Source organism: Eubalaena glacialis, chromosome 12 (genome assembly GCF_028564815.1).
Source record: "Eubalaena glacialis isolate mEubGla1 chromosome 12, mEubGla1.1.hap2.+ XY, whole genome shotgun sequence".
Classification (NCBI taxonomy): Eukaryota; Metazoa; Chordata; class Mammalia; order Artiodactyla; family Balaenidae; genus Eubalaena; species Eubalaena glacialis.
The window spans coordinates 21966636-21992282 of NC_083727.1; the positions used below are offsets into that span (position 1 = coordinate 21966636).

The 25647-nt window shown below is 40.0% G+C and overlaps 1 protein-coding gene across 1 annotated transcript in view; it reads right to left on the reverse strand.

The window, feature by feature from the left end:
* The window catches only part of AIG1 (androgen induced 1), a 227168-nt gene that overhangs the window by 114317 nt on the left and 87204 nt on the right, over positions 1-25647 (reverse strand).

Genomic DNA, 25647 nt, shown 5'->3' on the forward strand with positions numbered 1-25647 from the left:
TATGTAGTTTTCACAATGATGTTGTCATAATTCCCATCCTCTACTCTAATAAAACTAGTCTTAAAATAAATCTTTTCTCTGTTCTCTTCAGTAGTATATTCATCATCTAACTACAGTTTCAACCACCCATTTATGCAGCTGACTACCCACACTAACCCCTCTCTGTACCCCAACACCATATTTGGAGATGGACATCTCATCTGGGGTCTCACCAGGGTCTCAAAGATAACAGGTCTCTATAAAGAACACAAATTTTCTCAGTTGGGTCTTCTTTACTCCCCCATTTCCGTTAATGGGACATCCAGATACCCAACACTCAAAACCATATCTGCCTTTCCTGTCACCAGGGAACCAACTCATAGTCTTTGGCTTGGAGCCTTTCTCTTGGTGGTCCCCTGCCCAGACCACTCTCTCCACCACTCCCATCTGCCAAAAGCCTACCCTTTTCTTTAAAGCTTATGATATCTGATCCAGGAAACTTCTGCTAATCCTTCCAATTTGATGTGATCTCCTAACCTTTAAACCTCCTTGTATACTTCTCTTAAATCAGATTTATTTGAGAGACTGTCTTATCTGCTTGATTAGACTTTAAACTCATGGGCTTTATTGTATTCATTTTTGCATCCCTTGCGTCACTAGATGCAGCAGGCACTCACCAAAGTTTTGTTTAATTGGCTCAAATTATTAATGAATTCTTTAGATGAAGTGAATTTTTCCAGTTGTATGCATGCAAAATAAATAATAGTTCACTGGAAACTTAAGAGTGTACTTAACTGGAGTACAGAAATGAGCTCATATGAATATCAGGGCACTGCCAAAAACTGCTTTTCTTTCCTGGAACAAATATTTATTTAACTTTGTATTATGGTATGGAATATTTCAAATATACATAAAAGTAGAAAGAATAGCATAATGAACCCCCATGAACCCATCATCCAGTTTCAACAACTCATAACATTTTCCCAATCTAATTTCATCTGTTCATCAACCTTACTCCCATTTTTTTTTTTTTTCTGGAGTATTTCAAAGCAAACTCCCGACAGTATATCATTTCACTTATATATCCCTCAGGAAATATCTCTACCAGATGAGGTTTTGTTTTATAATTCAACCACATGTCAGACCTAACGAAATTAATCCTAATTACTTAAGATGATTTAATATCTAGTCTTTGTTCATATGTCCTCCATTTGTTGCAATCATTTTATTCAGAGAATGCTTGCTTTAATAGTTATAGCCTATTTTAAACAACTTAGTGCAAGGCACTAACTCTTGATTCTTTTAGCATATGTGCTGGAAGAGGTTAAGGAGAAAGGAGATATTCAATTTCTGAATTACTTAGTTTGCTTGATTCATTTCCTTCCCTTTTTCCGCTACTGCTGTTTTGGATCTTTCTCATTAGCATGTTTATCAAAGAATGGGAAGGGAAAGGAGGTGGGTCAAAAGCTGTGATTTGTCCTACCATACCTCTTGTCCCTTTCTTCTATAAGAATAGAAGTCCTGGCACAAGGCTAAGCACTTAGAGATGACGTTTCCTAGACTCTGTTGCAGTTAGATAGCTACGAGACCATGCAATTTTTTGAGCAAAAGTGATGTGTGCCATTTCGGGATCACACTTTTAACTGGAAAGACGTGTGCCCTCTCCTCTCTTATACCCACTTCTTAAGGGCTTATATGCAGATGCCGATGAAGAAAAACCCTAGAGGATCCCAAAGCAACCAGATCAAAGAGCCCGGGGCCCTGGTTGACCTCATGAGGAAGAGCTGGCCTGCCAACTTCCAGACCATCAGTTTTAAACTATGGTTATTTTGATATCTGTTACAACAGCTGTTCTGATATCTTAATTAAGATAGAAGGTAAAACTCAACAATGTCAGTCTTATAATTTTCTAAAAACCTAATGAGAGTTTCTATTGCCAACATGACAGATAATCCAATATTCTTTGCATGTGTTTTCAATTATTACTAGCTATCACTCTGTCTTGAAGTATGATGATTGACTGACACTAGTTAACTGAATGTACACTGTGAAAATCCAGTGTGGCTGGATTTTGTTCCAGGCAAACTTTTTTTTTTTTTTTAACATCTTTATTGGAGTATAATTGCTTTACAATGGTGTGTTAGTTTCTACTTTATAACAAAGTGAATCAGCTATACATATACATATATCCCCATATCTCCTCCCTCTTGTGTCTCCCTCCCGCCCTCCCTATCCCACCCCTCTAGGTGGTCACAAAGCACCGAGCTGATCTCCCTGTGCCATGCGGCTGCTTCCCACTAGCTATCTATTTTACATTTGGTAGTATATATAAGTCCATGCCAATCTCTCACTTCGTCCCAGCTTACCCTTCCCCCTCCCCGTGTCCTCAACTCCCTTCTCTATGTCTGCGTCTTTATTCCTGTCCTGCCCCTAGTTTCTTCAGAACCATTGTTTTTAGATTCCATATATGTGTGTTAGCATATGGTATTTGTTTTTCTCTTTCTGACTTACTTCACTCTGTATGACAGACTCTAGGTCCATCCACCTCACTACAAATAACTCAATTTCGTTTCTTTTTATGGCTGAGTAATATTCCATTGTATATATATGCCACATCTTCTTTATCCATTCATCTGTCGATGGACACTTTCCAGGCAAACTTTTATTTGAGTCCTCCCCATGCTACTACCTAACTATGAAGAAATTATTAAAACTATATGACACTTTAAAAATCTATAAAATGGGAATAACAGTGTTCCCTAGAAGATGAATTACAGTGAATAAATAATGTATATTAAAGGAGTGAACATGGTACTTGACACATAGAAGTATCCAGAAAAGGTTAATTCCATTTCTTTTGGTTCTCTCTGCCATAAGTCAGAAGGATCTAATGATGTTTTCCAATTCTCTACTATAGCTGTAGCCATTCAGGTCTCCAGCACTTGTTCAAAACAGCAAAGTTATCACTGGACACTGATTAGGGGTCCTGGGATTTTCAATGCCAGTTTGTTTCTAAAGACTGTGAAAGAAGTTATAGGAAAAACTTGTGGATGAAAATCACGGACCTTATCCCAAGGATTATATGGCTGCTTAGAAGAAGTGTTGATTAGTAGTGTATTAGTTAGGGTAACATGAGCTGAATATAGCACACAACCCTCACATCTCAGAGGGTTCGAATCCTTTCGATAACAATAGATGTTTCTGGTTGGCAGGGAGGCTCTGCTCCATCTAGTTATTCAAGGGTCCAGATTGGCAGAGTCACCAACCAGCGTGGTAACAAGGGATGGGAGGGTCAAGGGGGAGGTATTTATGGGCCACAACTGGAAGTTGATGTATGATTTGAAGTTGATATATGACTTCATAACTTCCACCACATTCCACTGTCCCATGAGTCTTATGGTCAGACCTAACTGCAAGGGATGCTGGGAAATGTAGTCAGCTGAGCACCCAGGAAGAAGAGAAATGAATCTGGGGATCAGCCAGCAGCATCTACCATAAGTAGCAGTGAGACTGAAAGATAATTTACTGAACTATAATATTTAGCTTCAACTTGAGTAGTGGGAGAATACACTTGGAAAAACTTACTCAAAATCTCTATTAACAGTTTCTCACAAAAACACTTTTATGATGTAAGAAACAAATTTAGGAAAGATAATATTTTAAAGAGTTGATCAGAAAAAAAAATCTCCTGATCACCTCCAAGTGACTTTAGTAAGTAATAAAAATTACTTTAAAAAGTTTCAATGTCAGAAAACCTAAATTATTTTAGTTAGAAAAAGACTCAAGCCTTGGATCATTTTCCTCTAAGAAAAAATAAGCACTTTTGTTTAGGAAAGCATTTAAACTTTTAAGGGATTCTCAGAGTTATGAACTTCAAGTTGTCTTTTCCTAAACAATGATGTCCTAGTTACTGAATCAACAGTACACAGGTGGCCCAGAAACCACAAACACATTCATCACAGCCACTGTCAGAATCTCTGAGATATGTGGTGAAACCTGCTAAGAGGCTGCAGACTATTATGTTTCACTATAATGATATTTCCAGAAATAAAGGGGATTACACATTAATAAAGCAATGAAACTATGCAGGTAACCATGACAACGGCTGCAAATTCAATAACATTTTATACCCCTGAAAATTTTTTTCTTTCTTTTTTTTTTTTTTATTGCCAGAAAGATTAGAGAAATTATGAGAAAGAACTGAGAAGCATTTATGTCTCATCTGTACTCTCGTACCTCCAAGGATGTCATGGGCACGCTTAGCACATTCTAACACCAACTTCACAGCAACCTAAAATGCCCGTTCCGGTTCCTGTCTCCATATTTATCTTGAGAAATGGTCAAAGCAGGGAGCCCACAGTTCAATGTCTTCAAATGAACTTCAGGGAACTATTTCTCTAAGTCAGGTCCAATTTCATCCATTTTCTAAAATACATTTCTCTTTGAATCCTCACCAAAACAAATGGCTTATCTCTAATGACACGTCCACAGAAATTTCCGAAGGCTCTTTAACATCTAAATCAGATTTCAGAAAATTTTAAAGAAAGACATATAATCTAAATCATTCAGCTTTCCAATTAATCAAATTATGTTTTTGTTTTTGTTTTTCTGGCTTCTGATGTGTTGACAAACGGGATGTCACAAATGGGAAGTATTATTTTAAAGTTTCTCTTCTCCACCCCTCAAGAAATGCACAAAACAAGAAAATTCTTTTTATCAGTGGTTCCCACATTCTCCTATGATTTATCCTTATTATGTATAGATTAACATTCAGATCAATATAGAAAAAAAATTCTGGATGACAGTACATTAAGTGGTAGTAAGAACACCAAAGGCCATCTTCGTGTAGCTGGGAAAACTGACCCTGTGGAAGGTGTGTGTCAGAAATAGCCCCTCTTTCACCAGGAGAAAATGGAGGGTCACAAGGAGGTGAGACCAGTAAGGGAAGAATCATCTACCCCTCAAATGCTGAGCTGCCCTTGTCTCTGGCTCAAGTGAAAGATGAAGCGATCCATCTTCCCTCATTTAAAGAAATGCCACATGGATGAGATTTTTAAAAAAAATTTTTTAAATTTTATTTATTTATGGCTGTGTTGGGTCTTCGTTTCTGTGCGAGGGCTTTCTCTAGTTGCGGCGAGCAGGGGCCACTCTTCATCGTGGTGCGCGGGCCTCTCACTATCGCGGCCTCTCTTCTTGCGCAGCACAGGCTCCAGATGCGCAGGCTCAGTAGTTGTGACTCACGGGCCCAGTTGCTTCGCGACATGTGGGATCTTCCCAGACCAGGGCTCGAACCCGTGTCCCCTGCATTGGCAGGCAGATTCTCAACCACTGCACCACCAGGGAAGCCCCTGACGAGATTTTTTTTAAAAATGCTTTTTGCTCTTCAGGCAGGCTCCTCTTTTCTCCACTGTCTGTCCCCTTGTGGTCCTTTTGCCACTCGTCAGCACCTGTGCGGGTTGCTGCCCTCGTCTGATCAGACCTCCGTGTGGCCCAGGATGCTGCCCACCTGTCGTCTCTGGAAGTGCCCTGTAACATCCAGGAACTACTCTCCTCTCTTGGTTCCTCTTCCCCTTTTCCCTCAGCTATTCCCCCACCCCTGTGATGACACCTCAGTTTTTCCTCCTCGTAGTGTGGGCGTTGGCCAAGGCCTCTTCCCCTCCCTCCTAAATGCAGGCTGTCCCTCTCAATTCTTCTCCCTCAACCCCGAAGAAGGAAATAACTGTCTGATTCCACACTCCCTCTGAAATCCTTCAGCCACTCCCCAAAGCCATTAGGATCAAGTTCAGTCTCCTCCACCAGGACACTGGGTGTTTCTGGCCTCGTCCTGGGTGACCTCCCAGTGCCACCGAACTCCTCACACCTTTTCTGCATTCAGATTACTCTCCACACAGCTTGTCCAACATATGGTGGTATTTCCCGCCTTTGTATATGCTGTTCCTCTAGCTCGGACACCCTTCCTTTTTTTCCCCCATCTCTCTAATGTGTAAATCAAATCATTGCCCTCATGCAAAACTTTGCCCTGCCTCTTGTTTCCTAAGAGATAAAACCGAAACTAGTTTTTGGTATGTAGGCCTTTCCCAGATCTGAGCCCCTGCTTATTTCTCTAACCAAAGCTCCAGTTATGCCCATATCTTTGACTTCACTTCCAGAGATATCCAATTATTTTGAGTTCCCGAAGCTCAGCCTGAAAGGAAATTCTCCCTGAATCATTGCATCTACTTCCAGTGTCAGCTCCTGAAAAGTGGTCACCTCCTCCATCCTCGAGTCTTGGAGCTTTAATTTTTCTCCCACGATTGGCTGTTCTTTCTCAAGAAGAACAAAATCAGTACCCGGAACAGTCCCAAGCACAAGAGTGTTCAGTTGAGCAAATACCATGAATGGGTTCATCTCTTACCCTGACTCTCCCTCAGTTCCCTCGGGGAGGCCTGATGGTCCTGCTTCTCCCTCTTCCCAGTGTGCTTCTTTGTCCTTCTGCTATGAAGAGCCGCAGAGGTGCACTGAGAGCCTCAGCTACTGCTCCCGGGGCAGCAATGACCACGAGTGTGTTGGGGTCGCTACCCAAGAGGTAGAGGAATCGAGCACACATCCAGATTCTCCAGGGATCCTGAGGTTACAGCAGGCTGGGGACCCACGGGAAAGTAAGGGCCAGCCCAGAAGGATAAAGAAGACCTTTAGGTTTCTGTCCATACGTTAAACTATATAACTTGAAATTATCCAAATAAATATGTGGATTAAAGACATTTCTAAGATCAGCCTCTCACTGAGTTATGATCTCCTGATGACAGACTGTCTCATATATAAAAATAGCCATCTGCATGTGACTTCTTCCTCCTCTCGGTCAACAGAGCAGGGGATGGGTGGGAAGAATAATTCCCTTCTAAATCACTTGCAATTCTTCCCGGCCTTCTTTTGCATTTGACTGATCACACTTGAAGCAATTTATTTCTCTTATATAATCCTTTTTCTTTCCCCACTCTTTCCTTCCATCTCTTGCTGAATTACCAGGAAAAAGGTTATTTCCCCATTGACCACTTAAATTTTCTAGCCCTCAGTTTCTCCTTCTGTGAAATGGGAATAATGATAGGGTTGGGATGAAGTGTACAATATCTATAAACTGCTTAGCACAGCAGAACGGGGGAGCGTGGTATATGCTGGCTGTGATCATTGCCCTTTATATTCCATTTACGGGTAACAAACACAGGACGATGCAAGAGATAGATCCCTATTAAGGAAAAGGATAGTAAGTCTTATGGTGAAGTTAACATACATGGCCAGAGCCATCAACTTCCTCACCCTCTTTAAAATAACCAGAACAATCAGTCAACACTTATTTCTCACTCCTAAGTGCAAGGCCCTATTCTAAGTCATGTGGAGGATACAAAAAAAGAGCAGCGAGGAATTCCGGAAGTCATAACTATTTATTTTCTATTTGTGTAATGTATATTCTAACCATTTCTCAAAATGACAAGGCAGCTTGCAATATAAAACACTCAGGGCAGTGGAAATCAACACAAAATAAAGAATCAGATGAAAAAAATACACTGGGAAAGGAGAGAAAACCAGCTGGCTATGGCATGAGAACACGAAATGTGGCATCAGAGGAGAAGCGGAAATATCTCCCATTAATGAGAAGCACCAGGAGAGACAGCACTGTTTCCAGTATTAAATTCTAGGAGGAGATTATTGCATGGATACTTACATAAAAAAATACTGAGTCAAATAATAGGAAATATCTTCAGAGTCGTTTTGCAGAACAGGCAGCTGAGATTGACAGAAAAGTGCCTGGAGTCAGACAGGCTTGGTTTACATCCAGGCTAGGCTGCAGTGTCCTACCCTCTTTGCCACATTAACTTCTCTGAGTCTCAGAAACAGTGATAATGATCCCTGCCCCCCAGGGTCACTCTGAGGGTGAAATGAGATGGCACAAGTAAGTGGCTGGCCACGGCAAGCATTTAACAAAGACTTGTGTCCCCCACCCCCAGGTGTACCCTGTATGAGTCATTATTCCTAATAAATATGTATGGACTTTAATGCTCATATATAATTCTTCATAAAAATGGATGAATCATAAGTTGTCTGTTTGTAAAATTGTTTGATTGTCTCTCCCACTAGACTGCAAGCTCCACAAGGAGAGAGGTACTTCCTGTTTTTTCTTCTGGCATTAAGTGGTAAGGAGCACACTACACAAGTATGTGCTCCACCAATATTTATTGCAGGAAGGAAAGAAGGCATTTGTAGTGAGAATTTACTAATATGGTCTAAGCGTGTTGCTTTCTGGTGAGTAGCTTGAGGTGTACACGTGGATGCAGAGACCCTCAAGAGAGAACGGTTTCTGCTCACTTGACAGGCACTCTCAAATATCCACGTTAGATGTTCTGAATATCTCATGCTCCTCCATTTAAATCTGCTTTCCCCCCAGCACCAGCATTCAAGTGAAAAGTGTTACGCAACTCAGCTATTGATTTCATTGCTTTTATGTTCTTTAGATCTATGTGTTTCCAACAGTACAGTCTACTATTTATCACTGAAAGTGCACAATCAGCTTCAAAACAGAATGAGGAGAGTTTATGAGCTAGCCTCGAAAATGAATGACCACTTATAGAACAAAATTTTTGTGTGAAAATATGTTCCCAGTTCTAAATGACTAGCTCATGAATGAACTTCTGAAACCCGGTCCATTTGTACTTCAGGTGGTCTACAACGTACTGATAGATACTATGAGAGTTTCACCTTCATAATGCCATGGCGTTAAAAAATGTAATCTAAAGTAAAACATTTTGTACCTTTCCCTTTCTCCTTCCATCCCTCCTTTTCTCTTACCATGTTTCCCAAACACAGTTAAAAAAAAATTCCCTATATTCTAAGCCGCATTGGCAGAAGAAGCTCCAAAAAAGTGTTAAGGCTGTGACTCACCTCATTGTAATCCTCCTTGTAGGATTTATGGAAAAGGAGTGAAATCCAAGAGAATAAAATAAAACTTTAAAAATCCCACTGACAAGTAAAAATCCATTCTGTAGGAAATAGAGTTATATAAAAGATTTATATTTTGTTTCATATAACTCAGAGGAAACCCATATCCCCTGTTAACTGCCGTCTCTAATTAGTTACAGACCATTTAACTCCATAAATATTTTCAAGGATTAATGATAACTGACACATGTATTATGCCTTTAATCTTCTAAGTAATGTTAATATTGATTCATTTTTCTTAGAATCCTGGGGTGGTGCCAGATTCTATCCCAGTAGAAACCGAGGCACCTTGTGACCAACGCATAATGGTTAAGTTGACCTGGTCATGCATGTTTACCCAGGTTTGTCTCTTTGCTGTGCCCTCCACTCAGCTCAGCTCCAGCCATCACCACGGTGACTTCCCTCTTTGTGTTCTTCCATCAACCACTTTCATCAAACCCCAAGGAAGCCTAGAGACCCATGAATTCAAGGGCTCTCAAACTTGACTGTGCCTCAGAACCATGTGAAGGAGCATTAAAAAAAAATACAGATGATGCATGGGTCCCATCGCAGACTGAATCGATCAGCATTCATTGGTTGGTCTCTGAGCACGAGACCTAAGCCAACCTGGCTGACCAACATTAGTGCAGTTTTAACAGCATGGAAAGAAGAAAGCATTATTCAAGACCTCTAAAAGTGAAGTTGTTTTTAAAGGGAAAGAGGAGTTTTCAACGCGGATCTGTAATGGTTAATTTTATGCGTCAACTTGACTGGACCACGGGGTGCCCAGGTATTTGGTTAAACATTATTCTGGGTGTGTCTGTGAGGGTTTTCTGGATGAGATTAACATTTGAATTAGTAGGCTGAGTAAAGCAGATTAGCCTCCCCAGTGGGGATCGGCTACATCCAAATCTACTGTAGGCCTTAAATAGAATAAAAGGCTGAGTAAGGGAGAATTTGCTCTCTCTGCCTAACTGTCTTCTAGCTGAAACATTGGTCTTCTCCTGCCTTTGGACTCAGACTCGGACTAGAATCTACACCATCAGCTCTTCTGGTTCTCAAGCCTTTGGACTTGGACTGAAACTATATAATTGGCTCTCCTGGGTTTGCAGCTTGTCGACTTCAGATCTTGGGACTTTTCACCCTCCATAGTTACGTGAGCCAATTCCTTATTATATACACACATCCTACTGATTCTGTTTCGCTGGAGAACCCTGACCAATACAGGATCATGGTGCTTTTAACTGTGTGTTCTAGTATAAATATATATGAAGGTACACAGAAAACATTTGAGAGAGATTTTGTAATGATAAGCCACAACAGCAAAGAAGACAAAGTGCCATCATGTTAGAATAAAGGTTGAGAAAGTCCACACCTTTGGAGAGAAGGGCCCTGTTCAATTGAAGGGAGCTATGGGGGAATGCAGAATAGATCAATACATTTTTCACAAGAAAATGCTTTACATTCTATTCACATACACATAAATAATCTCATATGATTCTAATAAATAGGATGGTGAGATTGTGAATATAGATTAAAGGTGAAGGTGTTGTCTGACTTATATTGAATAGTGATAAGCTCCCTGCTTCCTCAGATCTAAAATGTTTACTGAAAAGATAAATGAAAAATATCATCAGGAGGAGAAAGGCAGTGCTGTGTGCTGAAGTCAGCAAAACAACGACACAAGGACTCTCGGTGATCAAAAGCTCTTTGGCCTGGGCCTTCTCTTTTTTATTCTGGCTCTCGGTCCCCATGGTCTGTGATCTATGATGTTGAATACCAGAAGTCACAGTGTTCCTTATAGTTGATGTTCCCTGCTGCATTTCCCTCTCCTTTTATCATTCCTCCTTCAGTCTTTTATTCATTTTTTTCATTCCTCCTTCGTTTAAGAAGTTGAGAGATGTTTTAGGAAATACATTAAAAATCAGTCATGTTAATATGAAAGAGCTTTATATTAGGAATGAGGGCTATTTGGCAAATTATGTTCTCCATTTTAAAATATTGAAAAGTGGGGAAAAAAAGGTAGTAACTGCAATTTAAAGCAAATCTTCCTAAATACAGACAAAGAAAACAGGATAAGATAAAGGAATCTTTCTGAGTTTCCTATGCCAGAACTTTTCAAGCAAACTTTCCAAATACAGGCAACTGGGGAGAAAGAAAATTCACAAGCAAATAATTTAGCATATGACACTTAGTAAAATCTAATGAAAAATCACCAAACTTGATTTCAATATAAAATTGCTGCATGCAAAAACTGTTTTGCAAATACATTACTGGTTTTAACATAAGTTGCTGTAGAAGGTGTGTTGCAATAGTTATATTCTATAATTTAGACTTTTAGCTTAGTTGTATGGCTTACTTATGTAACTCTACAAAATGATGAGTCTGGAAGGCTTGAGCTTATAAGGAAAAAATGCCTTCATTTTAGTGAGTCCAGTCTACACTCACAGAAATATCAAATTACTTATTGAAAAATCCCAGATGAAGTAACAAGGAATGTTCTGGGAAGTTGCTGTTGACAGTGTGTTGCCCTGATCTTATAGATGTATGTTTCCCAGGATTACTTAGAGAGGATTATCAGCATTTAAAAAATTAGACTTGCTGGAGGTCTTTTACAGTCTCCTCAGGGAACTCTAGAGGGGTTGAATGGTCTTTTCTTCTTCTTTTTTAAAAAGAAGTATAGAATCTGATTTTGCATAAAAATCTGAGAGCTGGCTTCAGAGAAATAATGAAGAATTAAGAGAATTAATTAAGAATGAATTAAGAGAAATGACTTGTTCCCCAATGTCCTTCCAACAGCCCACCTTGACTGTCCTGACCTTGGACTGTCACAACTGTCCCATGTTGGTCAAAGCGAGGTCACAGGAGGGGAAGCTGAGGGGGACCTTTCCAAATCATACCAATCCAGCAGCCTGATCACTGACTTCCAAATAAGGTTAAAGCACAGCTTCATTATCCAGAGCCTGAAATGTCAGCCAACTTCACCAGCATGAGAAGTGCAATCAAAAGGAGACATTGGGCACTGACTTAAAACACACCACTCAGTAAAACGGAAATCCATACAGCCACAACTGATGTCAACATCGCTGAACATTTTTAAACAACTGCAACAGATTACTATATGGTTGCGCATACTGAGATAAAAGAAACGTTCCCTGCCTGGAGTCTAAATCTGATGAAATGGAATCATATCAACTGGGCAGTTTTCAAGCACAGAGAGTTACTTCTTCCTCCCGTCCTTTCTTTATCCACCACCTGCACCTTCGACCCCCCGTTTGCAGCTAACCCTCCGTTTTAAGCTCCCATCTCCCCACTTACAGTTGGATCCTTTGAGCATCTTCCCTTCCTTCGGCAAATGTTTGAAAAAGAAACACCTAGGAGGAACAACAGTGGGAAGCCAATTTTCACCATTACCTAATTTTTCCAACCTGTTACAAAGCGCAACTAATGACATCAAAAGGGAGCGTCGTTCCTTGTGCAGGTTAAGCACTCATGGCACACCAGTACCAAATGAAGGGGCCGAGTTTTGACAACGTGATGAATACCCTCCTGGAAACGGCTGGTGAAATGGCACTCCTTGAAGGCCCATATTTCACTAACTTGGCAAAACTTCGTTTCAAGGTCATTTCCAAGTGCTCGTCTTGTGCAGAGCAGCATGCATAGAGCAGCGCTAGCATGGCACCAGGTCAATCCATTAGTCACTGCTGGGGTGAGCCTTCTGTGGAGAGGCAGCCGGCTTCAGAGTCAGACGGGCTTTAGAAAAGCATGCCAAGAAAACTTTAAGATTTGAAATGTTACGGAAAAGAAGGTTGCTGCCTCTTTCAATTGCCTACTATCCTTGCAGACGGTGGCTTTTCATATTTTTATGCAAATATTACATCTCTACCCAGTGTGAAAACCGGGTTAAAAAATGTGGTAAGTGAGTTTGTGCATATGTCTTCAATTGAGAACAGTGCTGAGTGCCAAACTTTGACCAAGCTAATCAGACTGTAGGTCTGTGTGAAAGCCTGAAGTGGTGGAATCTAGTTGCTATAGCTGCAAATTAAACAAATAAATGAGACACCATGGAATGCAGCAAAATATCTGTGGTCTGATTAGTTCATATTTGCCATATGTGTGAATATTAGCAGTCGAATTCTGAGTTTAAGCAAAGTTCTTTTCAAGACGTGCAACTGAGGGCAAATGCTTAAAAATAAAGAAAGTAGATCTGAAGTCTATGTCCAAAGATAAATATTTTACATTGTATATAAGCCTTTAAGGAATTTCATTAACTTTTTAGGTTAGGAGTATATACAAATTCCGTGTTGCTACAAATACAAGATTTCTACCAGGGCACCTTCCCTGGAAGCTTTAGACAGAGTTTGACACTAATTTGTTACTTACTATATGATGATAAGTTGAAATCATTAGCTAAGGGATGTACTTTATTTTATTTTACCTTATCTTATCTTTTCCCATCTTATTTTAGAGGATTTACATTTATTTGGCCTACTATGTGGCAGGCACTGGGCTATGTACTTCCATGACTACAATCTCATGAATTCCCACAATAAGCTTTAAATTCTCCACTAGTGGAACTCGGCAGAGAAATTTAGAAAGACTGTTGAGCAGAGAATGCTATTCTGATTAGCCTCTTAAATCACATACACTAAACTGTTTCCATAGAATAATAAAACTGGAGAAAACTACGGAAGTCACTTGGTTCAGTTCCCTTTTCTAGGTGGCTCACAGGTCTGCATCTATTTGAAGTACGGCATACAGAAACGGAGCAGCTTTTTTTGAGTTTACGTGGTGTGAGAAAGAGAATAGAGCAAAAAAGACATTCTGCTGTGTGTGCGGTCAAGGCAACAAGGACGTATAGAGAGGAATGTTTAGGGCTTCCCTGGTGGCGCAGTGGTTAAGAATCTGCCTGCCAATGCAGGGGACTCGGGTTCGAGCCCTGGTCCGGGAAGATCCCACATGCTGCGCAGCAACTAAACCCACGTGCGCAACTACTGAAGCCCGCGTGCCTAGAGCCCGTGCTCTGCAACAAGAGAAGCCACCGCAGCGAGAAGCCTGCGCACCGCAATGAAGAGTGGCCCCACTCACCGCAACTAGAGAAAGCCCTCATGCAGCAATGAAGACCCAACGCAGCCATAAATAAATAAATAAATTTAAAAAAAAAAAAGAAAGGAATGTTTATTAACATCGATCTTTTTACCCTACACATATAGAGAGTAGCAATGTTAACAGCAGCACGTGGACCTATAAGATAATTAGATCTATTACCAGATCACATGAATTAATGTATTTGATAAGGGTGAAAAAGTTTGCATTAAAGGGAAACATTTTCACCAATCAGGGCTAATCTTTGCACTTAGGTTAAAGCATATCTTAATTAGATCATTAGGTGTAAGCTCCTTCTCTGAATATGGATATGGCAGAACAACAGGAAAAAAAATCACTCTTGCTTAGATGAAAAGGAAAATAATTTAAAATGCCAGGAATGTTTACCAGTGTCTTGATGAAATATGTTTGTGAGCTATAATGACAATTCATGTTGAAAGACATCTCTTTAACTCGATGTTAAAGCTCCATGGAGAGAGGCCTTCGGTAGAGTAAGTGCCGTGGGGTCAGGCAGCTCAGCATTCTACTCCCAGCTAGTCTCCTCACCAGCGGGGTGAGCTTGGACAAGTGGACATCATTTTCAGTAACAGTTACTGCTGCCTGCTCTTCCTGTCTACCACCACGTATGTCATCATCATCTAAATACCTGTCTTGACCTTAGGAATCAACCACCCTCTCCACGCACAGTTACAACGTGGTTATAATTTACTGCTCTGAAAAATCAATTATGTTGTTACTGACTTTACTCAGAGTGTCGTCTCCAAAGCAGCTTCAACTCAGTGGCACAAACTTCGGCACCACAATTCAAAACAAAGAATACATCATTTTATTAAACCGCAGCATATCCATTCAATGATCCTCAAGTTCTTAGTCCTGCAGCTTCCCCAGAGCCCATCCCGTACTCACACTGCATTTAACAAGCTGGAATTCCCTAGGAATACATCTTAGGGTCCTGCAATTTGTGGAAAAACAAAAATAACAACAACTTTAAATCTTAGCTTAACCACACTGGTCAGGTAAGAATGATGTGGAAGCTTTAGTGTAGAGAACAGGGAAACTGCCAAAAAAGTTGATGGAAGCTTGGACAACACTAACAAGCAAGGACGACTGCACTTGCCAAATCATGTGAAAGTGTAAAAACACATCTAGACAAGCTGAAGCCTGGTCAGGGGAGAGAGTGTGATGAAGGGCGTGTATACCATTTCCTCAATAAACGTTTACTGAGTGTGCACTTAATCCCAGACACTATGCTAGGTTTTGGAAGAAAGGATAAAAAATTTTGTTGTCCTTTATGGCCTCATAGCCAATTGGAGGAGTAAGCAAGTAACTGAACAGTAACCAAACAATGTGATGAGAGAAAACATAGGTGTATAAACAAAGTGTTATGAGTGCAGTGAGAAGACCTACTCAGATGCCGAGGAGCCTCTGGACTACTTCACTCATAGGTGGTGTCTGAGAAAGAAATGCAGAAAGGGGGCATCAGACCTTCAGTTCTTCTAGAAAAGTAACTGAGGCAGCAGTGCAGAGAGAGGTCTGGTGATGAGACAGTGGGGAGGAGAGAGATGAATTGAGCTTGTTGCCTCAGTTCAGTTGAATGATGATGAAGCCTTGAACTAAAGCAAGGATGGTGGAGGTTAGGAGGCTGGGGCAGACTCGACAGCTACTTTGGAGGTATATACGATATGGCTTGCCAACTAACTCTGAGGGGTCTGGTAAAAAGGAGCTTTTAGATGCATCTTGCCATTATTGAGAAGGAGATGAAAGATGGGGTTACAAGATTTAGAGGAGGGGTTAATGAGGTTGTTTCAATATGTTTACCTCAAGGTCCTTGTGTCAAATGCAGAGTGTGATGCCCTATGAGACACTGGACCAGGAAGTACAGACTTGGGAATAACTCTGGTAGGGCAGAGATTGAAGTCATGAAGGAGAGTGAGACCCTTTTGGAAGAGAACATGAGGAGAACAAATAGGACTGGTGTTTCAATCTTGAATAATGGATGAAGGGACTGGGCAGATTTGGACTTAAAAAGAACGGAAGACTCAGTTCCTTATGAGAGTCTTTCCTAAGCTGAAGACCCCATGGTCTTGGTCTACTACTGAAGCTCCATCATCAGGGATGCTCAAGCAGAGACTGAATTTGCCAGTATATTGTTCAAGTGATTTAAGTATCACATGGTGTATGGACCAGATGATCTTTGGAGTCACTTCCCAAGTCCAAGATTCTGGCATTCTGTGCCTCTGTGACAGAAAATGCAGCTTTTTTCCCACTTCACTTTCTTTGGCAGCCATCACTGATGCTTGCTGAGGTTGGAACTTCAATTAAAAGGGAACTGGAAAGGATATAGGGATGGACTTCTGCCAAGGAGTTAAGTCTGTGGCTAATGAATGATCTGTCTGTGGTAGTGAAGAAGGAAGCCAGTTCCCAGGACAACACCTGCCTGCCTGTCCCCACCCGTCCCCCAACTATGAAGAGCTAAGGGCAGATGAATGGGAAACATATGAATGAAGTTTACTTTGAAATATCTATGGATTTAAGAATTAGGGGTAAAAAAACTTGAGTAAACCACTCTTTGGGTTTTGCTGACCCCAAAATATCTGAATATAATTTATAGACCTTTTGATGAACTCACAGTACTGCTGGGCCTGCTCATCTATTAAATGTAGCAAGAAAAAGGGCAGAGTGTAAGCCAAGTAATATTAGCCTTGAATTCTACCCTTGCATGGAAAATCAGTTCTACAAAGGAATTTGTGACGGCAGGAAGTTACTTTAAAAAGGCATCTGGCTATTACGCTAGAGAAAAAATAACTAATACCCAAATAAAACAATCAATATATGGAAGAGCTTTTCAATACATCTGATCCAGGCTATTACTTATCTGGCCTGTAGCTCTTAGATGTTCCAAGGACCCATGGTGTGTTCTTCAGACATCAATTCTGGCCTTTTCAGGTAAGAGAAACAATATATGTACAACCAATAAGCCCCTCTGGGGGGACAGCAGGGCATGCATGCAAGATTTGGCTGCAGTGCAGCTGAATTTGAAAAATGAAGTAAAATACAAGTTAGGAAAAAAGTGAATGGTTTGGGGTGGCATTCTCTGTCAACAATTATGGAGGGGAACGAGAAAGAGTGGGATAAAAGAGAACAAGAGAAAATGTGGACATAGACTATTGATAAAGTCGATTCATTCATGCAATGAATTAGGTACTGTTCCAGGTGCTAGGGATAAATCAGTCACTAAAACAAAGATCCCTGCCTTTATGGAAATTAAATTCTAGAAGAAGGAGATGGACAATAAGCTCTAAATACAACATATAAATAAAAGCATGTAATATGTCAAAGACAGTAAGTGCCATGAGGGGGATAAGGAGCAAGGTAAGGGGATTCCGGGGGGATGGGGTGGCTGCAGTGCCTAATAGGCTACTCAGCATAAGCTTTACTGAGAAAGTGCCATTGAGCAAGGATTTGAGGGGTGTTGAAGAAGTGAGTTAAGCAGATGTCTGGTGGAGAGCATTCCAAGACAAGCAGAGTGCTTGGTGTGTTGAAGGAACAGAAAGGAGGCCAGCTCAATCTACTAACATCTATTGATTCATCAAATGATTATTGAGTACCTATACTACGCCAAGGACTATGCCAGGTACTGAAGAGAGAAAAATTAATCCCCAAAGCTCAAGAAGCTATGAAGGAGATATGGTATTTAAAACTGTGTGGTTTGGCCGTGACATTGTGCCTTCTTTACCCTAGGACATTTTTAACTCCCTTTCCCCCCATCTTCCTCTTTCTCATCTCCTATTCGATCTCCCTCCTTTTCGTGGCCATTTCTCTTCTCACCCATGATGTTCCCTCCTTTCCTTTTCTCTTCTATCTTTTCCCCTTCCCCATCCTAGCCTCTCTATCTCCTCCTCTTCTTTCTTGCTTCTTTCAGGACTTTTTCTTTACCTTTGATTTTCTGTAGTTTAAAAGTGATACGCCTAGGCATAGGGTTTTTTGTTTGTTTGTTTTGTTTTATTTTGCATTTATCCTGTTTGGTGTCCGCTGAGCTTCCTGGATTTGTGGTTTAAGGTTTAAAATTAATTTGAGGGAAATTCTCAGTCGTATTTCTTCTGTTTCTTTCTCCTTCTGGTAATCCCATCATGCATCTGTTACACCTTCAGTAGTTATCCCATAGTTCTTGGATGTCTGTTCTGCTTTTTCAGTCTTTGTTCTTTTTGCCTTTCGGGTTTTGAGGATTCTATTGATATATTTTCTAGCTCAGAGAGTCTTTCCTCAGCTGTGTCTAGTCTACTAATAAGCCCCCCAAAGGCATTCTCTATTTCTGTTACAGTGTTTTTTATTGCTAGCATTTCTTTTTGGTTCTTTCCTAGGATTTTCATCTCTCTGCTTACATTGCCCATCTGTTCTTGCATGATGCCTACTTTATCCCTTAGCATATTAATCATAGTTGTTCTAAATTCCCAGTCTGATAATTCCAACATCCCTGCCATGTCTGGTTCTGATGCTTGCTCTGTCTCTTCTAATTGTGTTTGTTGTCTTTGGTATGCCTTGTGATGTTTTTTTTTTTGATAGCCGGACATGACGTACTGAGTAAAAGGAACTGCTGTAAAAGGCCTTTAGTAATATGGTGGTGAGGTGTCAGAGGAGGAAAAGTGTTCTACAGTCCTATGATTAGGACTCAGTCTTTTAGTGAGACTGTGCCTCTGGACTATGAACTTCCCAAGTGTTTCTTGGGGGTTTTTTTTCCCCCTCAGGTAGGACAGGAAGGCTAGAGCCAGCTGGAGTTGGGTATGTCCCTCCTCCCAGGTCAGTTAGGCTCTGATGATACCTCAGCAGGTTAGACTCTGGTTAACTAGTTTCCATTAAGGTCAGGCTTTGCTAAGAGCTGAGTGTTCTGATGTATTTCACAATGGTTCCTTTCTCTTCCCTCTGCTGGAAGCATGAAGGGATGTTTCTCTGAAATTTATTCTGGGAATCTGGTTGAGCTCCTGCAGGTAAATCTCACAATATTGTGGGAACCTCTCTATGCCTGGGCCACCCTGGACTTTTTCACTCTCAGGTTGTCCTCTCCGAGCCTCCAGTAATCCATCAATTACCATTCAGGTTTCCCTCCCCGGGTGCTGGTTCCCCCAGTGGTTTCTGCTCAGGAGACTCTGCTCCAGTTTAGTTGTTATTCTCTGTATTTGCTTGTCTGTCTCTCTAACCTTGGGGCAGTGGTTTGCTCTATGTTCTCCCTTCTCATATGGATCCAAGAAGCGTTGTTGATGTTTTCAATCTGTTGAGATTTTTACCTGTTATGACGGAGTTGCAACTTCCAAGCTCCTCATACGTGGAACCAGAAAACCCTCTTCGTCTCTGCCTCACAAACTTGTTCAAAGGTTTCTCAAACATCATTTAAAAGAATACACTTTCTCAATTTACAATATTTCCAGTTGAAAGAATAAATAAGAAAGAGAATTGACAAAAGCTAAAATAAAATACCTTAAAATCCATTACTGATTTAAAAGAGACGGAATAATCGAATCTTCATGTCAAACTTTAGAAGGGCAATATCTAACACAGGAGAACTGGGCTTGGTAGAACTAATGATCACAAATGAAAATTCACAATGGAAGAAGCTAAAATCAGTAAAATTTGACATGAAAAAAGCTTACAGATGAGAACAGTATTCAATAATTCTGAAAGTATCTGCCTCACTGTGGATGTAGCTCTCCTTGTTCTTTGGGGTCTTATTTGTTTTCTTTGGGAGGTCCATTGGGAGCCTTAGAAAGAAGTTCCCAAGAAATTTCTGACCTCTGTTCCAGTCTTACTTTTATTTTTGAAAATTTCCAGATATCTTCCAGTTACTTTAGAATATATTGGGAAAATTGAGAAAGGTAGTTTTTTCATATGAAAAAGAAGGTCTTCTTTCAACCAACAACTTATTCTATGAAATATCCAATATCAGGGTGGCAGATTCCACGGGTCATGAAATGCATAATCTTTTTATCCCAGAAAAGGAAAATTTCTGTAAGTTGTATTATTTACCAAAAGAATAATGTCAAATTTGAGTTCCTGCAAAACCAATGATCATCCAAGCAGTATTTAATGCCTTCTTTTCTGGGAAAGACAGATGTACAAAAACTTTAGTAATTACCAAATGTCAAAATAATATTGAACAGAATAAACATTTGCCTAAATTAAGGTTCTCTTGAGGATCAATTACATATAACAAGAACAACTGACAAATCAAGCATGATGAGAGGTGGGATTTATGTTTTTGTCTCCTGATAAATTATATGGGGAATGAATAACTCCTGTTGTGATTATAAGAACATCTAGGTCATGTCTGCTTAAAGATCTGTGGGATAATAATAATATCCTAACCTTCTGCAGTGCTTGGCATTCTCAAAAGCACTTTATAAACATTAATTAGGTCTTCAATAAGCTGAGACTGTCTTGTTGGGTTTTTTTTTTTTTTTTTGGTGTACAGGATATTTATTAGGTGGTGTCTTCAGGATCAACACATGTGGTTAGGGTGACAAATTCATCCTGGTTTTCCTAGGACGTTTTTTATTTTAGCACTGAAAATCCAGCATCCTGAGAACTCCCTCAGTCCTTGGAAAACTGGGACTGTTGGTAACCCTACCTGTGGTAGAGAGGGGGCAGAAGCAGAGTTGAATGAAGGGAGAAGCCAAGCTGTAATCCAGGCCTGATGGCCTCAGCTAACCCCATAGACAAAGAATTCTGGAATTAAGTTTGCCCTTCAGGCATGTCCAGCATCAGGCTAAAATGGCCAGGCCTTTATACTCCTGTTGCCTCAGACATTAGATGTGGGCTGCCCTGGGAAGGGCATGGCCTTGGGTGGGCAGTATCTGAATGGGGCTGACAGCTAAAGGCTATCTGCTGACAGCACTTCTAGGAGTCCGGGCCACAAACCCTTCCATGAAAAGGGATCTATGTGTTGCATCCCTGTGTCTAATACAGATGTATGTAGATATATTCTTATATTTGCATAGACTATCTGTGGAAGAATGCACAGGAAATTGGTATCAGTTGTTACCTCCAAAGAGAGGATATAGGTGACCAGGAGAGCAGAGTGGAAAGAGGAAATGCTCTAAGGAGATAGTCCTTTGTACAGTTTGAATTTTTCTATCATGTTAAATGTATATGTACATTGCAAACATGAAGTCTTGTTGGTTTTTTCCTGTTATAGCATCACTGAGAGTCTGCAATCTTTCTAGAGTTTAAATATTTATTTACTTATTGCTTTTAAAGTGTATTTACTCCATTGACAATGCTTTAAAATTATAATCAGCAGAAGAGAAATGTTCACAGTTCTAGTTTTGCAACTAAGAAACAAGCCAGAGTAACAACAGTGCTTCTCCTTGCCAGAGTGAACACAGTCTGTTGGGGGTACTCTGTTGGTCTGGGAAACTGTTTTCTTACTTACCTTCATCCACTTCAAACATGCCCTTCCCATCCTTTAAAACTGCATGTGTTTTTCTTATCCCGTAACTACACAGTGCCTAGCAGGGTGCTTTGCATGTGGTGGGTTTTCAAAAAACGTTTGCTAGATTGAATTAAACCAAAGCTCAGCCCCCATATGTGGCAGCCATGCGGGATCCTACCACAGCTATCTGTGACCACTCTCATTACATTTTGGAAACTCCGATTCATTTGCTGATATCACTTCTGTTTTTCTTTTGTCTGATTATCAGTGGACTGAGAATAAAAGGTGATAGAAAGAAATAAATGTAAACTTGACATTCTTCTAAGTTTCAAAAGCAAATACACAAACATCCTTTACATTATCAACACTTAGTGAATGCCTAATGGGCATGTATGCTGTTTGAATTGCTGGGAATACAAAGATAAATAGGGTTGCAAGGACAGAACAATTTTTGATTTTGGATATTGAACTGACTCCATTTAAATGTGCTATACTGGGGCTTCCCTGGTGGTGCAGTGGTTAAGAATCCACCTGCCAATGCAGGGGACATGGGTTCGAGCCCTGGTCTGGGAAGATCCCACATGCCACGGAGCAACTAAGCCTGTACACCACAACTACTGAGCCTGCACTTTAGAGCCCACGAGCCACAGCTACTGAGCCCGCGTGCCACAATTGCTGAAGCTCTTGCGCCTAGAGCCTGTGCTCTGCAACAAGAGAAGCCACCACAATGAGAAGCCCGTGCACCACAACGAAGAGTAGCCCCCGCTCGCCGCAACTAGAGAAAGCCCATGCACAGCAGTGAAGACCCAATGCAGCCAAAATCAAATAAATAAATAAATAGACAAATAAATATATGTGCTATACTTTATATGTTTGTATTTTTAGTTGTAATAAATTAAAATTCTTTGTGTGGAGGGTGTGTGTGTGTGTGCTATTTTAATGGAGCCTGGAGATAACCTAGTGTTTACACAGCAAGGGTGTATTACCCTTCTATTCACCCATTTCCTCTTCTCTTCTGCAAATAAATTCTAGGATTGCTTGCTGAGAGAAAAGAGGAAGACAATGGAAAGAAAGAGGTAGAATATTTTCCTTTAGTTATAATCATGTCTAACTTTTGGCAACTTTGGTGTAAATCAAAATTGAAACCCCTGTGGATTTCAGACCCTGTAAGTTTTCTCTTATGCCTGTTTGAATGCTGCAAATTCAAGACTGACTTGATGATTCTCCTGAAATGGTGTCATGATTGATAGACTTATACACTGCATCTCAGTTCTGTGGTTCAGGGCTCTGGATCCCTGGAAATTATGTTGAGAGTCTTCAAACAATGAATATGATTCCATACGTAAGAACAGAGTACATTCTCTCTTGGAATTCTTGTAGTTATAAAGATCTAAGCAGGCAATAATAGTGAACAGGCCTAGAGAGCCGTAAACCATTTGCAGAAATATTTGACGGTTACAAATTAAACTAGACAGTATTAAATAAAATATGTTCTATCCTCCTACATTCTTAGACATATTTTCGTAAAACAAAATAAAATAATATGATTGGATGAGTAGTAAAATTTATAAATTACAAATATAAATATTTAGTATAATATAAATATCCCCAAATTTTATTTTCTTGCCTTCATTTCAGCAAATTCACTAAATATGTTTTTATAATGGAAATTCTTACAAAACTGGACCTCTACTGACAGTATTAATCTAAAATATCAATTAAAAAGTAATTATAATTAAAGTGTATACAACTTGAATGTTTTCATCAAAACATAAACATTAAATAAATGTAAAAATTTTAATGAATTATTTTCATACTTTAAAATTAGATATTCAAAAGCAGCTATTAAAATTAAAGGCAAATACAAACTATAATTAATTAAATACAATTTTAAAAAAGCTGAAAATGCTGATTTAATTTTTTGATGTTTCATAAATCATATTACACATTTTTATAAAGATTAAATTATTCATGATTCCAGCATTTAATGTTCATATTTTAATTGCCAATCCAAAGCATTAGCACCATGTTTTATGCATGATGTATTTAAAGTTTCATATATACATATTTAGAGTAATGTAAATTGTTTAATATTGCAAAATATTCCTCAGCCATCAAATGCAACTTCTTTGTTAGTAATTCTGGAACCATGAATTGGAACATGAAAAAAAGCCAAGAAATGGTCATTCAGCTTTTCTAAGACAAAATTCATTGGGAAAGAAATCTACTGAGCTCATATTATCTGAGAGGACTTGACATGTTCGTTAATTTATCTTTTCCCTTTCCTAAATATTTCTGTCACTCAAATCCTCCTTGCATTTCTAAGTAGTGTTTTTCTCCAAGAGTGAGACTTTTAACCCATCAAAGTGAATCAAGGGAAAATTAGGAGCGTCCAGCTGAAGTTCTAATAACTTCATACAAACTTAATAAACCATTCATTTGCAACATTAGACAGTGCCAGGATCTGCAAAGATTGTGATTTATTCTCTGGCCAGAAGGTAACACTGTACAGTTTAGGGATGTGGACAACAGGCCAGATTGCCCAGGACTCTACTTCTACAGCACATGATGCAATCATTTGTTCTCAGCTAAGGCCCTTCTGGTGTCAGAAACTTTCTAAGCCTCAGTTTCTTCATCTGTAAAAGGGATAATAATTTCTTGTTCATAGAACCACTATGAAAATTAAATTATATAGCCTGGCACATAGTAGGTTATCGAAAAATAGTAGTTATTAGTATTGACTGGCAAAGAATTATGGGGACTGGCTGTACTGCATTAGTCATCAATCTAATGATTATGTACTGGTCTTCCTATATGCCAGGTGGCTGGGCAGAGACACAGGATTCCAAGGCTGCTATTTTGCACTAGCTGTATAACATTTTTGCGGACATGTACCATGGAGATATGAAAGTGTGGGGCCAGCACAGCTAACAGCAGAGCAAACTTGGCTTGTAAAAGTGGGGAAAGGCTCCATGAAGAAGACAGTATACAAGCTGGCAGGATAAGCAAGAGTTTCCCAGTGAAGAATGGGAAGGGCATTGGGGGCAGAGGATTGCAAAGATTTGGGAGTTATGAAAGCATTTCCACATTCAAGAAAAGCAAAAAGTTGGAGAGAGGCAGAGTAACCATGTCAGGCTCCTGGTTAAATTTAATTGACAAGACCCAACTGATTTGTTTGTAACTAGACCTGAGGTGCCATGTTAATCATTCTACAGTGTGGCTCTAATTGGACTCAAGGAAAATTCCAGTTCTCTGAGATGTGCTACTTTTGAGGGGTTGGCTTACAAAAGGTTTGGTCAATGCCCCTCACTACAATAATGTTTGTTTGTTACTACACAGCATTTTCTTAAAATATACCAAAATTGGGGGCAGAAAGGAAACACTTACTTTGGACCTCAGATGCGTGATTTCCAGTTCTCCATTTCCCTAAAATTTCTGTCATGGGTTGCCCTTTTCACTAGGAGCACCCAGGGACACATTCTAAAAATTGCTGTAACCAAAAAATGCAGGCTTCTTAGTTAATAACAAAACAGTGCTCAATTCCAGAGATGGAAAGGGAAGACGACACAAAATTTCTCTGCAGAAAATATACCCTCAAATCTTGTCAAGCAATGTGCAAACCAGCCAAAGTATTTGATTTGAAACTTGTGAAGGTAACATCATTGCTAAAGCATCCGAAAGAATTAGACTGAGAAGAAGGAAAAGACCTCGCAGCTGCCGGCAAATACCCTGGGATGGGCAGGCCCTGACAAGGTGGACAACCACTGCTGAGGACACCGCCAACGTCTGTAGCAACTCTCCCACGGAAAGTAACAGCCCTGCCTCCCCTCCAGGGGAAATTCTCCAAGTACACTGGTTACTTCCAACACAATCTCACTGATGTGAAGTGGAGGAGGCATGGGGTGTCCATAGTGGTGCAGGTGGGAATCAATCCTTAGTCTCCAACAGGGGACAAACCTTTGAATGGCACAGAAATTAAATCCATCCTGGAGTGAGCCAATTGTATTATACCTAACACCACTGACACCTCTTGTAAACTATGGATTCATCTACTACGTAGTTTTAATAGTGACTCAATTTCATGAGAAGACCTTTTTTATTTACGTTCAGTTTTCTTCTCTAACTGTACTCTCTCATTATAATTTTCAATTCACAGTTATTTAGGTAGATTCTGTGGACAGCCTAAATTA